The sequence below is a fragment of the Notechis scutatus genome, chromosome 2 (genome assembly GCF_049901735.1).
Source record: "Notechis scutatus isolate UNSWTSFEM ecotype Mainland chromosome 2, rNotScu1.2, whole genome shotgun sequence".
NCBI classification, from domain to species: domain Eukaryota; kingdom Metazoa; phylum Chordata; class Lepidosauria; order Squamata; family Elapidae; genus Notechis; species Notechis scutatus.
In genome coordinates this window covers 2,538,423-2,554,348 of record NC_142010.1, presented here as the reverse complement: position 1 = coordinate 2,554,348, position 15,926 = coordinate 2,538,423, and positions in this window count along the sequence as shown.

Here is a 15,926-nt window from a genome sequence, read left to right as displayed (position 1 = left end):
TTTATCTTTGGTCATATGTTACACATACTCATCATCAATCATATGCACGGAGATATGAATAGAATTAAGTTTATATGTACATACTGTATCTCAGTGCATCTCTCTCACACATGTTTTACACTAACATCTTAAGTATCATCTATCTACTCTCTCTCTCTCCCCACCCTCTATCTAATTTCTCTCTCTCTCCTTTCTTTACCTTCCTTCCTTCCTCTTTCATTATCTCTCTATCTCTCTATCTTTCATCATCATCATTCTCTCCCCCCCCCCTCCTCAGACATTTATTTTAAGCTGTCAGTTCTTCCACACTAAATCTGGCTGAGGATGTCAGCAAAACCTGATTGCTAAACACAGCAGTGGATATTTCCCAGCGTCTCAGAGGAAGTGATACAATGTCCATTTCCTGTTCCCTGATTCCTGATCTGAAACTAGAGCCATTGCTACAAGGGAGAGGAAACAGTGAATTTTCCTACGCCTAAAGAGTTGTCTCCATCTAGGCATCTCCCTGATTATGAAAGTACTAAATTAAAACTGACACACACACACAATGTCTCTGCACACATACAGACTGTACATGCACTGGAAACTAATCCCACCTTAGGCACAAAGCCAACTGGGTGACCCTGGGTCTCTAATAGCCCTAGAACAATGGTCTTCAAACTTGCCAAATTTAAGACTTGTGGACTTCAACTCCCAGAATTCCTGAGCTGACATGACTGGAGGAGGAATTCTGGGAGTTGAAGTCCACAAGTCTTAAAGCTGTCAAGTTTTGAAGACCCCTGCTCTAGAAAGAAGAAACCAGCAACAGCAAATCACTTCCAAAAATCTTGTCAGGAAAACCAGTGCCCAGAAACTTCCAAGGTGTCACCATGAGTTAAAAACTGCCTTAAGGCACAAGCAGCACTCCACCTTATAGAAGGTGAAGAGTCGTGGTGGCGTAGTGGTTAGAATGCAGTATTGCAGGCTGACTCTGCCCACTGCCAGGAGTTCGATCCAGACCTGCTCAAGGTCGACTCAGCCTTCCATCCTTCCGAGGTGGGTAAAAATGAGGAGCCAGATTGTTGGGGACAAGATGTTGACTGTGTAAACTGCTTAGAGAGGGCCGTAAAACACTGTTGAAGCGGTGTATAAGTCTAAGTGCTATTGCTACATATCGTACTATAATAATAAATTAGAACTGTCAATATAGGAGTTTTCGTTAAATACATGTGTGCTTATGGTGTGTCTACATAGACAGGTAGTCCTTAACTTACAACAGTTCATTTAGTGACCATTACAACAGCACTGAAAAAGTGACTTTTTAACAGTTATGGCCTCTGCAGCAGCCCCATTGATCATGTGATTAAAATTCAGATGCTTGACAACTCATTCATACTTATGACCGCTGCTGTGTCCCAAGGTCACATGCTCACCTTTTGCGACCTTCTGACAAGCAAAGTCAATGGGGAAAGCCTGATTCGTTTAACAACCGGGTTACTAACTGATCAACTGCAGTGATTGATTCACTTAACAGCTGTGTCAAGAAACATTGTAAAATGGGGTAAAACTCACTTAACAACAGAAATGTTGGGCTCTGTTGTGGTCACCAATGGAAGGCTACCTGTATACAGAGAGAGTGCTCAAGATTGAAATATCAGATCCTTAACTTGCATTCTGATCTCAGCGATGGAATTCCTTTCTTATCCCTGTGCTGATGGACACTTTCTTTTTCCTTTCATTCAATTGTGTTTGATTCTCAAAAACTGTCTGGACAGCCCTGCAGTTTTCTTGGCCACATTTTCCAGAGCTGATTTGCCATCGCCTCCTTCCTAGGGCTGGGAGAAAATAATTTGCCCAAGATCACCCAGATGTCTTTGTGCCTAAGGCAGGACTGGAACTCACAGTCTCCCAGTTTTTAGCCTGATGCCTTAATGCTACTGGTTCTTAGCTTTATAAATTTAAGTTGCTGCCATAGTTTGAGATCTTGTCAGTTAAAATGAGACCGTTGGCTGTTTTCATCTAGAGAGTAATGTCACCCCTTCTTCCACTTGAATTCTAAGGCAGGGGTCCCCAACCACCAGTCCACGGACCGGTACCGGTCCGTGGAACAAGTCCTACCGGGCCGCTGGTTTGTTGGGCGCCGCCATCTTTTTGATGAAAAAGTGCTTCCGGTGAGCTTTTCCGGGTAGAAAGCTCACCGGAAGCACTTTTCATCAAAGATAGCGGCGCAGCGCTCGTGAGCTTTTCGGGTAGAAAGCCATTTCTACCGGAAAAGCTCACGAGCGCTGAGCGCCGCTATCTTTTTGATGAAAAAGTGCTTCCGGTGACCTCACCGGAAGCACTTTTTCATCAAAAAAAGATGGCGGCGCCCAGCTAATGCCGGTACCGGGCCGCGCCATAAAAAAGGTTGGGGATACTGGGCCGCGGCATAAGAAAGGTTGGGGATCACTGTTCTAAGGGATGTATAGCTTAAATAAGTTTTTAGAGTTTGTGTGGATTATTGATTTGTTAAAACCATAATAGTATTTCAATTCACTCTTTTACTTTTATTTACTTTACTTTACTTTATTTACTTTACTTTATACTTTATGGGTGAAGGAATTTGTCTTGGTGTAAGTACTCTCTGTATACATAAAAGAAAAGATACATTCGTCAAGAGTCGAGAATCATAAGGTACGACACTTAATGATAGTCATAGGGTACAATAAGCAATCATTTTTAAAAAAATGTATTTCCATATTTGGGACTTGTTAAAGTGGGGTATAATTTTATAAATCATCAGTACATAAATACATAAATACTAGATTAATACATTAATAAATGCATAAATACCAGATTACAGAATAAACAGAATAATAGAAATAGCCCTATTCCACTTCAGACAAATGGTTATCCAATCTCTTCTTAAAAATTTCCAGTGTTGGAGCATTCACAACTTCTGGAGGCAAGTGGTTCCACTGATTAATTGCTCTAACTGTCAGGAAATGTCTCCTTATTTCTAAGTTGCTTGTCTCCTTGATTAGTTTCCACCCATTGCTTCTTGTCCTTCTCTCGGGTGCTTTGGAGAATAGCTTGATTCCCTTTTGTTTTGTGGCAGTCCCTTTGATATTGGAACACTGCTATCATATCACTCCTTACAACAAAGTCCTTTGCAAAATCATCGTTAATTTACACAGCTTGCACATGAACTTATGGTCAGCCTGCCAGAATCTTCTGTAAGTTTTGAGATTGCAAGTGATTTTAAAATCAGTAGATAAAGGTAAGGGGAATGGTTCACTGAGGAGGTGACACCTGACAAGTTAAGGGGCTAAGGCAGGGGTCTTCAAACTTGACAGCTTTAAGACTTGTGGACTTCAACTCCCAGAATTCCTCCTCCAGTCATGTTAGCTCAGGAATTCTGGGAGTTGAAGTCCACAAGTCTTAAAGTTGCCAAGTTTGAAGACCCTTGGCCTAAAGCTTCAATGAAAAACAAATATCAATCAATCAACACTTAATGATGTAATTGAAAAGTTATACAACTACCATGAGATGTCAAAAACACAATTTGGGCTGACTTTGAATTGCCTTATTTCTGCCACCCTGAAATGTCAGGAGTTGATCAGCTGTATATTTTTAATATTTCATGGTTACAAAATATTCTATGTGTCATCGACTATTAATATCTTGAAGGAAGAAATGTGTTTTACATGTTTTCCACAGACAGACTAACAAAGAGTTGAAAGGGACCTTGGAGGTCTTCTAGTTCAGTCCCGCTGCAAACCTTTCTGGCTTTGTGGAAATTGGTGGCGCACTCGTGCCGTTAGCTGTTGGGGAGAGATCGTTCCACGCAAACAGTGGGTTGCGTGTGTGTCTGAGGCATGCACACCAGAGATGGTATTCAGCAGGTTCTGACCGGTTCTGGAGAACCGGTAGCGGAAATTTTGATTAGTTCAGAGAACCGACAAATACCACCTCTGACTGGCGATTTTACAGTATCCTTCCCCTGCCACGCCCGCCAAGCCACGCCCACAGAACCGGTAGTAAAAAAAATTGAATCCCACCACTGATGCACACGTGCTGCTTGCACAAATGGGGCCTTGCACGTGAGCACACACGCTCCTGGCGCTTGTGCAAGTGGAGTTGCGTGCATGAGCAGGCTCACATGCCATTGTGTGACCCGGTTCTGAATGGGCTGCAGCCCGGGGTTGGGGAATCCTTGTTCTAGTTCCAACCCTTTGCTCAAGCAACAAACCCTACACCAGGGGTGTCAAATCAAAGTCCATGAGCCACATTCGGCCATCCTAGTCTACGCAAAGCGAAGAAGAAACATCAGGCCAGTATGGCTTCAGCCTGGTCTGCCCAGTGCAAAGACGAAACATGCCAACAGTTTGGGAAGTGGCATCAGGCTGGCCACACCCACCCAGTTGGCCACGCCCACCTAGGCCCCCTGAGGTCAACCAGAGCCCTGAGGCAGCCCTCAATGAAATTGAGTTTGACACCCCTGCTCTACACCATTTCAGACAAATGGTTGTTCAATCTCTTCTTTAAAATCTCTGGTGTTGGAATGTATTCCATAACTTGGGAGCAATGCAAGAGATTTAATGACATGTCAGATTAAAGAACGGGTGAGAAAGTATTTTCAAACCAACCTTCCAGCTGAGCAGTTTCATCACAGGTAGGGTAGGCCTTCAGATAACCATGTCCTAAGCCCCTTGGGGCTTTAAAAGGCAATACATGTAGTCCTCGATGTACGACTGTCAACTCATAAAACATTTTGTATACACGTTTTATAGTTGTCAACAGAAAGAAGGGGGGGAGTTTCGAAGAGCAGGCAGCAGTGTGGAATCGAAAGTACGTTCCATTCATATTTTCTTCAGAGACTGATTAGACGACTGAAGCTTCTGCCATGCAAAAATCTAATTGGAGAGCATGATTGGTGACTCTTGGCTATGGACGTGTTTCGTTGGATGATACACCCAGAGGGGTGGGGGGAAATGTAGGATTAAGGATGACAGTGAATTACGTATCTCAGAGTCGGCTACGCCCAGGCAAATGCCGGCATGTTAACTTCTAATAAATCCTTTGCGGTTTTGGGAGTGTGGCTCAATACTCATTATTTAATTGGAGTAACTGCCGGAATCCTGACAGAGACCACAATGGAGCCACAATATTTCTGCTGTTAAGCGAGACTGTTGTTAAGTGAATTTTGCCCCATCTTACAACCTTTTTTGCCACAGTTGTTAAGTGTGTCACTGCAGTTATTAAACTAGTAACGTGGTTGTAAAGTGAATTGGCTTCCCCATTCACTTTGCTCCTCAGAAGGTCGCAAAAGTTAATGACATGACCTCAGGACGCTGCCACCGTCATACATATGAGTCAACATATGAGGCCAAGCGTCTGAATTTTGATCACCTGACTGTGGGGATGCTGCAGTGGTTGTAAGTGTTAAAAAATGGTCATATATAAGTCATTTGTTTTTCTCACTTGCTGGTTTCTAAGCAATCTTCTGATGAACACAATTTGATATCCCTTTAGAAAGAGGATTTTGCAGGAAACAGGCTCATCCTAAAAGGTGACAACACTGAAAACAGTATCAGAACTCTACAGCAACAATTTGTCTGTCTGTCTGCCATCCATCCATCTGTTTATTTTCTTTATTATTTTTACAAATAAGGCAGTGAACTTATCCGACACACCTTCCTTCTCCTATTTTCCCCACCACAACAATCCTGTGAAGTGGGATGGGCTGAGAGAGAGAGAGTGACTGGCCCAAAATCACCCATCTGGCTTTCATGGCTAAAGTGGAACTTGAACTCGCGATCTCATGCTTTCTAGCCTGGGGCCTTAGCCCTTAGCCAAACTGGCAATGGACAACCAAGGGCATTTATATCTATCTATCTATCTATCTATCTATCTATCTATCTATCTATCTATCTATCTATCTATCTATCATCTATCCATTTATCATCTATCTATCTATCATCAATCTATCTATCATCTATATCTATCTATCATCTATCTATCTATCTATCATTTATCTATTTATCATCTATTTATCATCCTTCTGTCTGTCAGTCTGTCTGTCATATTTAGGGACTGCTCATCTTCTCACAGGGTGACTTGGGATGCTCAATAAATGTGAGTGTTGATTAATTAAATTTATGAAGGCAAAGATTAAGGAGATACCATAAGAATTCCAGCTCATGCCTTTTCTTTCACACGCAAACCTTGCCTAGAGGTCAGTCCACACATTTAAAGTGCGATTGGAAAAAAGCTAGACATTATTGGGGAAAATTTACAAGGAAATAATATGATGTAGAAAATCTGATTGGCTAAGGAGATTTTAAAAAGCCTTTCCTATGTTTAAAAAGCCTTTCCTAGGTATCTCTTGCCACCTTGTGTCCATATACATAAATATGATGTAGAAAATCTGATTGGCTAAGGAGATTTTAAAAAGCCTTTCCTATGTTTAAAAAGCCTTTCCTAGGTATCTCTTGCCACCTTGTGTCCATATACATAAATATGATGTAGAAAATCTGATTGGCTAAGGAGATTTTAAAAAGCCTTTCCTATGTTTAAAAAGCCTTTCCTAGGTATCTCTTGCCACCTTGCGTCCATATACATAAATAGCATGGTGTTTTTTTTTACCTCAGGCCTTTGTGATCTGTTTCATTTTTGCCCTCTGCTGGAAAATATCTGCACTGCAGCCATATTGTTCCATTGTTGAAACAGTACAATGACTCAATACTGTGGAATAGAGAACTAATATTGGGGGTGGGGGGGAACTATGACAGATCTGGACAAAATAACAAAGGCATCATTATACAGGTAGTATTTGACTTAAGATCACAATTGAGCCCAACATTTCTGGTGTTAAGTGAGACATTTATTAAGTGAGTTTTGCCCCATTTTACAATCTTTCTTTTTCCACAGTTGTAAAGTGAATCAATACTGTTAGGGTTTGAGGATTAACCCCTAGCAGAGTATTGCAGCAGTAGTCAAGCCAGGCAACCAAAGGAGAGCGGAAGGGCCCCAGAGTATACACACACTGAACACAAACACTGTTTGTAGTTTAAATAGTTTTTAATCCAGTTAGAGTTTAAGCATTGTCATTCAGTCCATTAAGTCATTCACAGTATTTCCATCCAGTAAGACTCACTAGTATAGTCCAAGTTAAGAGTCCTTGCAATATCTTTATCAGCCGATAAAGATATCTTCTCCTCCTCCGGTTTCACTCTCCAGAGAAACAAACGCTGGATATTCAGCAAACAGTAGCAAACAATAACAGTTCAGTCACAGGCACTCACAGTCAGTAATCTCAGTTAGTCGCAGCAGCACACAGTTACAGTCAGTTACAGCCAGTTAGTTACAGACAGTAACAGCCAGAGACAGTCAGCTTTCCAGCTTCTAATGCTTCCTTATATTGTAACTTCTAACCGCACCCTTAATCGGCTAATTGCCTGCTGCATTGTGCTTAAAGTGATAAGCACTTAAACCATGATATCTAAGTTTTATATATTTATTCACCCAAACCATATTTGGTATCAATGTTATACCTAACATACTCCCCTTTTGGGTGAAATAAATATATAATACCTTTACAATCTTATCCCATATTTTTCACAACTCTCCTGGTGCTTACTGGCACCTTGGGCTTTAGTAAAATTATCAGCTAAATTGTCCTCCGACATACAGTACTCTAGCTGAATCATCTTACTTCTTACAGATTGTCTCACGTTTAGGTATCTTAGATCTGTATGCTTGCTCCTTGTTTTTACTCCAATATTTGTGGCCATTTGAATTGCTGCCTGATTATCTTCATGAATAATTATAGGATAATCTACAGTTATACCTATATCAATTAACATTTGTTTATACATTATTAACTCTGTACATAACAATGATAAACAGGAGAATTCTGCCTCCATAGTAGACAAACTTATATGCTGTTGTCTTATTGACTTCCAGCCTATTAATGTATTACCCAGCATTATGGCTGTTCCTGAAGTCGACTTTCTAGTGTCTCTTTCTGATGCAAAGCTAGCATCTGCATAAGCACTCAGAATTAAATCACCCTTTGGTTCTAAATACAATGAATAATTCATTGTCTTTTAAGATATCTTAATATCCTCTTAGCTGCATTCCAGTGTCTTTCACATGGTGCAGAATTGAATCTAGCCAACTGATTCACGCAGTACGATATATCTGGTCTAGACCAATTACTAATATAACTCAAACTACCAATTAAAGATTGATAAATCACCTTATCAAACTCAGGGCTTTGTACATCAGTGTTGCTAAACTCCTGACTCATTGGAGTCTTAGCCGGCTTACAAAGCTCCATCTTGTAATCTTTTAGCAATTTGCTTATCTTATCTTCCTGAGATATCTTAAAACCTTTCCGTGTTTTCTTTATATTCAAACCGAGATACTTCTTTATCTCCCCTAATTGCTTGATCTTTATTCTCTTTCCTAATGATGCTATTATTTTATTTGCTTCATCATTAGTTTCAGTTATCAATGCAATGTCATCTGTGAATAGTAATAATAATGATACTTTCCCATTTGTCTCCCTCTTAAACAGACATGGATCGGCTAAACCAGCTTTAAATCCTATATTGTCTAGTTCCTTTACAATATACTGGTTCCATTCATAGCCTGATTGTTTAAGACCATAGAGGCTTTTCTTTAACAACCAACAATCATTATTATCCTTATTTTCACTTTTAATACCAACAGGTTTTTTCATATAAATAATATGTTTTAATGGGGCGTGCAAGTAAGCAGTTTCCACATCTAGATGGTTAACTATATAGTTTTTACTAGCTGCCCACACTAAAGCTGCCCTCAAGATTGCTGCCTTAAGACTAGGTGCAAACACCTCATCGTAGTCATTAGCATTCTGCCTAAAACCTTGGGCTACTAACCTTGCCTTATGGATTAAATTACCATCCTTATCTGTTTTTACCTTAAATATCCATTTGCAGCCAATGGATTTCTTTCCTGCAGGTAATTTGGCATTTTCATACACCTTCATATCTCTTAATGAATTCAGTTCCTTATTCATTGCTGCATACCATCTTTCTTTTTCCTTAATAGGATACTTTTTAATTTCTTCTACAGAATTAGGAACTTGATTAATCTGGCACACTGTGTTAGCCTGGTACCTATCAGGCGGTCTAGATACACGTGTAGTTCTTCTGGGAATTACAGGACTTACAGGAGGACTTTGTTGAACTACTACCTGTTCATCTTCCTCATCCTGTTCAGCTATTGAATCTGTTTCTTCCTTTATGGGCACTATCTCATCCTGTATTTGTCTCTTTACTTTATTTTTAAAGTTACAGGGATAACTAATGGGATTTCTATAGGATTCAATAATTACATCTTTATTGGCATCCTGTTCTAATTTCTCCCATCCTTCATGTTCTAGAAATTGGGCACTAGCACTACATAACACTTTAGATGTGCCTTTCTCCCAAAATCTATATGCCCTATGGTTTGCCTGATAACCAACGAAGAAAAATCTTTTAGCTCTATGTTGCCCTTTTTTTCTGAGTTGTGCGGGAATATGCACCCATGCTGGTGCACCAAATGTGTGCAGGTAACTTAGGTCAGGTTTCCTGCCATGCCATCTGGTGAATGGTATTTCACCTGTTGTTGTATTAACAACGTTGTTCAATATGTTATTAGCACACATTGTAGCCTCCCCCCACAAAGAATCAGGTAACCCAGAATCATTTAACATTGTTCTAACCATAGCCTGTAGTGTTTGGCCTCTTCTTTCAATAAAAGCGTTATGTTCTGGCCTGTATGGAGCAGACTTCTTATGCTCTATTCCAGCTACCTTAAGTCTGTTCTGGAATTTGTTATTAATAAATTCCGTACCATTATCTGTCACCAGGGTTATCAGTTGACGTTTAGACTTTCTTTCAGCAAACCTAAGCCAATTGAAAAAATGTTGATATGTTTCAGTTTTGCTTTTCATTAAATAGCAAAACCCATATCTAGAATAATGATCCATAATGCTCAGTATATATCTAGCACCTCCCATACTGGGTTTCTTTGGACCTATTATGTCTGCAAATACTACTTCTAAAGGTTCTTTTGTTTTGAAACCATTTAGCCTATTTGCAGGCAATACTTTGCTCTTATCTTCACAGCAAACATTACAACGCAAATATTTATCACAAGGTTTTAACCTTATTCCTTCAGATAACTCAACTGTACGTTTTAGCATTTTAAAATTTACATGCCCCAAACGCCTATGCAATAAATGGATACATTCATTATGAGGCTTGATATTATTAAATACAGTTTGTGCCTCCCCTTTCTTACTATTATCTAAGACATATAATGTTCCATTTAAAGCTGCAGTTACCCTTTTGTTATCTTTTTTCAATTATGCAATTATTATCTTTAAAAGTAATTACATAACCTAATTTATCTAATACCCTTACTGAAAGCAAATTAAACTTTAGTTGCGGTACATACAACATTTTTATATCCTGGTTTATGTACGGACAACGTGCAAAACCTTGACCTTTCGCTTTCAGGTTCCAGCCATCGGCAAGAGATATATGTTGAGAACTTGTAGACATTTTTATAAATTTTGTCTTATCTCTTGTGATGCAGTGGGATGCGCCACTGTCAACCACCCATAAATTATTCTTCACATCAGAGTTGCTAAACGTGGCTAGTTCAAATGCTTTCTTTGGCTTTTTTACATTCTGGCTTTTTCTCTTTTTGCAGAACCTTGCCAAATGTCCTCTGCCTCCACAATTAAAACACTTTTTAATTGTGTATGCCGTCGAAGATAAATTCTCTTCTTCCAGGTGCTTTACTTTGCTTTGCTGGTTTCTCACAAGCTTTGAAGATAATTTCTCTTCTTTCTTATCTTCTCTCAGCTCGTCACGCTCACGCCTTCTTCTGGCTTCTTCTAGTAGCCTGCCTGTAATCTCGGTTAATGAGAGGCTTTCTTTTGGCAATACTTCTAACGAAGTCACATAGTCATCATAGCTTTGATCTAATGAAGATAATATTATGTAGACTTGTTGCAGTTCATTAAATATAAGCTCTTTTTCTTGCAAATCTTGAAAAATGCTCTTCATACAGTTTAAATGAACTAACATATCTCCATTCCTCTGAAGATGCGTTCGAAAAAGCTTCCGTGTAAGATTTATATGTGCTCCTACACTGTCCCGAACATAAATCTTCCTGAGGTTCTCCCAGCAGTTTGCAGCATTTTCTTCTCCACGAATATGGACAAGCTGCTGATCACATAGAGTCAGTCCTATGATGCATAAAGCCTGCTCATTCTTCAGTTTAAAGTCTTGTAACTTTTCGTTATCATCATCATTAGCAGGATCCCAGCTACTCACATCTGGTGGGTTTGCTATAATGTCCCACAAACCTTCTCTGCGTAGAAGTAAACTACATTTCATTGACCATGAAACATAGTTTGTTCCATCCAGCCTGGATATCATGGACAGTTGTGACAAATTTACTTGTGCCATTGCTCTTCAGATATTTTGACTATTTTAAACTAATTAAAACAGTTTGTTTTTACAGTAATGTGCAACTCACACCAACTCTCTCTGCTATATCCTGGTTAGTTAGACTATGCTGCTGGGCCCATAACCAATGTTAGGGTTTGAGGATTAACCCCTAGCAGAGTATTGCAGCAGTAGTCAAGCCAGGCAACCAAAGGAGAGCGGAAGGGCCCCAGAGTATACACACACTGAACACAAACACTGTTTGTAGTTTAAATAGTTTTTAATCCAGTTAGAGTTTAAGCATTGTCATTCAGTCCATTAAGTCATTCACAGTATTTCCATCCAGTAAGACTCACTAGTATAGTCCAAGTTAAGAGTCCTTGCAATATCTTTATCAGCCGATAAAGATATCTTCTCCTCCTCCGGTTTCACTCTCCAGAGAAACAAACGCTGGATATTCAGCAAACAGTAGCAAACAATAACAGTTCAGTCACAGGCACTCACAGTCAGTAATCTCAGTTAGTCGCAGCAGCACACAGTTACAGTCAGTTACAGCCAGTTAGTTACAGACAGTAACAGCCAGAGACAGTCAGCTTTCCAGCTTCTAATGCTTCCTTATATTGTAACTTCTAACCGCACCCTTAATCGGCTAATTGCCTGCTGCATTGTGCTTAAAGTGATAAGCACTTAAACCATGATATCTAAGTTTTATATATTTATTCACCCAAACCATATTTGGTATCAATGTTATACCTAACAAATACAGCTGATAAGTTAGTAATCTGTCTGTTAAGTGAATCTGGCTTCCCCATTGTCAGAAGGTTGCAAAAGGGGATCATGTGACCACAGCAGCGGTCATAAATATGAACCAGTTGCCAAGCGTCTGAATTTTGATCCCATGATCATGGGGATTCTACAAAGGACAAAACTGTGAAAAATGGTCACAAGACACATTTTTTTCAGTGCCATTCAGTCACTAAACGAACCAAACAAAAGAAAAATAGTTTGAAAAACAAGTATAATATTGGAAAGCAACAGAAGAGGGGATTACAGAAGAGAGCAATAGAAGTAGAGAGACAAGGGGATAAAAGGGGGAGGGAGAAGAAGAGAGGGAAGAAGGAAAGGAAAAGAAGTTACAAAGGACAGAAACAAGATATAGAGAAACAGGGCCTATTTAGAGATAATGGGTGAAAACTTAATTGAAAAAGGAATTCTGTAAAGGTACATAAGATTGTATTGTATTGTATTGTTATATTAGAAATAGAAATAATTTTAGAAAATTTGAAACAATGCATGATTAAAATGATGGATAAAATAGTTATTGTAACCCAGTGAAATGCTTGTTAATAAATGAAATAAAACAAATGAGAGAATTGAATTAGGAAAGGATGGGAACATTTTAATTATTTAATGTTTTGTAAAATATAAGTGAAGAGGAATGGGGGAAAATATTAATTATGGAAAGCTTATAACTGTTCCCAAAGAAGTATGCTATTTAATTGAAAAGTAATGTTAAAGAAGTTAAGATTGTAATGAACATTAATATTAATGAGAGAACTGAATTGGAATGGAATGAGTGTTTATATATATTTATAATCTTTTTTTTAAGAATATAGTGTGTATTTTAAGAATGTACCAAGCAGAATTCGAATGGAAGTTATTGAATGTTATAACTTTAAGGTATATATTGAAGCTTAAATAAGAGTTAAATGGATAAAACTAAAAGATATAAAGGTGTCATACTCCAATTAGTAACTACAGGAGAAAATTTGTTTAATGAGAAAAGATAATATGAAATTGAAACAGGACAGACAAAAAGTATAAATATAATGATTTGAATTGAGATGAGATAATCAAAATAAAATTGAGAAAATTAAAAGAGGGGAAAAGCTATGTAGAAAATGCAAAACAGCAATAAGATATGGAACAGAACATAAAAATGAGCATGAACTTGAAAAAAAAAATGAAGTTGAGTCCAATATGTGCAGTACACTTTTTGAATACCATCATCTTCTTTCCCTTGTGGGGTGGAGTCTGGGCAACTGAATGGAGCTAGCAGAGTGCTTTAAGGGCCAGATGCCCTTCCTGTCGCCAATGCGGAGTTTTGTTCAGCAGATGTATTCTCAGTGTGCCCAGAAAGAGAAATATCTGCCTCTACCTAGGATTGAACTGACAGCCTCCTGATTGTGAGGTGAGAGTTCCACCTCTAGGCCACTGCACTACTCCGCATACTGTGCACATATTGAATATGCTCGAGGCAAATGGTGTGTGAATGTGGTTGTAGTGATAGGAAGGAATACACAACAGACTGTCATAGACACCATTCCTTAAAGCTGGGTCCCTTGAAACCGTTCACACTATATGTATTGAATGTGGTTGAGGCGAATGGTGTGTGAATGGGATCATGGTGAAAGGAATCCAGTGGATTTTCATGAGGTCAAGGCCATTGGCAGATTGTATCTAAGACGTTCAGTTACTCAACAACAGTGACAGAAATATCTGAAAAAAATGGCTTGAAGCTTAACACCAGATGGATCTTGACAGACTAGAACACTGGACTGTATCTAACAAAATGAAATTCAATGTAGAGAAAAGTAAAGTCCTACACTTAGGCAAGAAAAACCAAAAGTACACATATAGACTGGGTGAAACCAGGCTCAATAGCAGTAATTGTGAGAGGGATCTTGGAGTCTTAGTGGACAGCCAGCTTAATATGAGCCAGCAGTGTGCAGCAGCCACCAAAAAAGCCAATGCAATCCCAAGTTGCATTAACAGAGGGATACAATCAAGATCAAGTGAGGTACTAATACCACTCTATAAAGCCTTAGTAAGACCACACCTAGAGTACTGCATCCAGTTTTGGTCACTACATTATAAAAAAGATGTTGAAACTCTAGAAAAAGTACAGAGAAGAGCAACCAGGATGATTAGGGGACTGGAGACTAAAACATATGAACAGTTGCAGGAACTGGGCATGGCTAGTCTAGTGAAGAGAAGCACCAGGTGAGACATGATAGCAGTCTTCCAATATCTGAGGGGCTGCCACAGAGAGGAAGGGGTCAAGCTATTTTCTAAAGCACCTGAAGGCCAGACAAGGAATAATGGATGGAAAGTGAACAAGGAGAGATTTAACCTGGAAATAAGGAGAAACTTTTTGACAGTGAGAACAATCAACCAATGGAACAGCTTGCCCTCGGAAGTTGTGGGAGCGCCATCAGTTGAGACTTTCAAGAAGAGATTGGACTGCCATTTGTCAGAAATGGTGTAGGGTCTCCCACTGGTTGGACTAGATGACCTATAAGGTCCCTTCCAAGTCTGATAATCTGTTATCTGTTACCTCAGAAACCAAGATCATGGTCGTCAGCAAACAACTCATTAATCTACCACCGATAACTTCAGAAGGAATACCACTAGAAAAAGTTGAAAGGATAACGTACCTCGGTGCTAATTTACATGAAAGCTGGGTCATGACCCCTGAAGTAAAGACTAGGATAAAGCTTGAACAGCATTCTTCAAAATGAAAAAAAGTCTTCTGCAGTCACGACATAAGCCTAAGATTGAAAATTAGGCTTCTCAGATGCTACATCTTTTCTATCCTGCTCTACAGAGTGGAGAGTTGGTCTCTGACAGAAAGCCACTTGAAGAGACTAACAGATAATCAGACTTGGAAGGGACCTTATAGGTCATCTAGTCCAACCCGCTGCCCAAGCGGAAGACCCTACACCATTTCTGACAAATGGCAGTCCAGTCTCTTCTTGAAAGTCTCAAGAAGCACGAGAAGCATTTGAAATATGGATTTACAGGTGGCTGTTACGTATAAGTTGGGTTGTCAAAATCAGAAATGAGGAGGTGATAAGCTGCCTGATAAAGCCAAGGGGAATCATCAAAACCATAAAAAAGCGAAAGTTGGAATGTTTTGGACATGTGATGACGCGACACCTGGAAAAATACGGCACTTAATTCTCCAAGGAAAGATTGAAGGCAAATGAGGTCCAGGCAGAAGACTAAATAACAATAGGATCGCCAACGTCCGATGATGGATATGACACAAGAAGAATAATCTAGGGTTAAAATTGGCAGATGCAAGAAGCTGCATCTACTATAGGCAGTGGCAAATTTGACACCTGTGATGTAGAATATAGAGTATATACCAGTGATGGCTAACCTATGACACGCGTGTCACTTGTGACACGCCGAGGCACTTTGACTGACACACCTGTTGGTGTGGGGAAAACCTGCACATTTAGAGGCTGCCTGTGCTCTGCTCCAATCCCTGCTCCCTGCTTGTTGCGTGGAGGCGTGGTATCACCGCTGCCGCAAGATCTTTGCAGCAGAGAACCAGTTTTAACCGCCATAAACTGAGGTTTGTCAGTTTCATTACCTCAGGAACGCTACAGGAGGAAAGGAGATCCATGAGGTTCACAGCCCTGTAAGGTGGCCTTCCGATCCCCACATCCTGCACCTGCAGCCCTG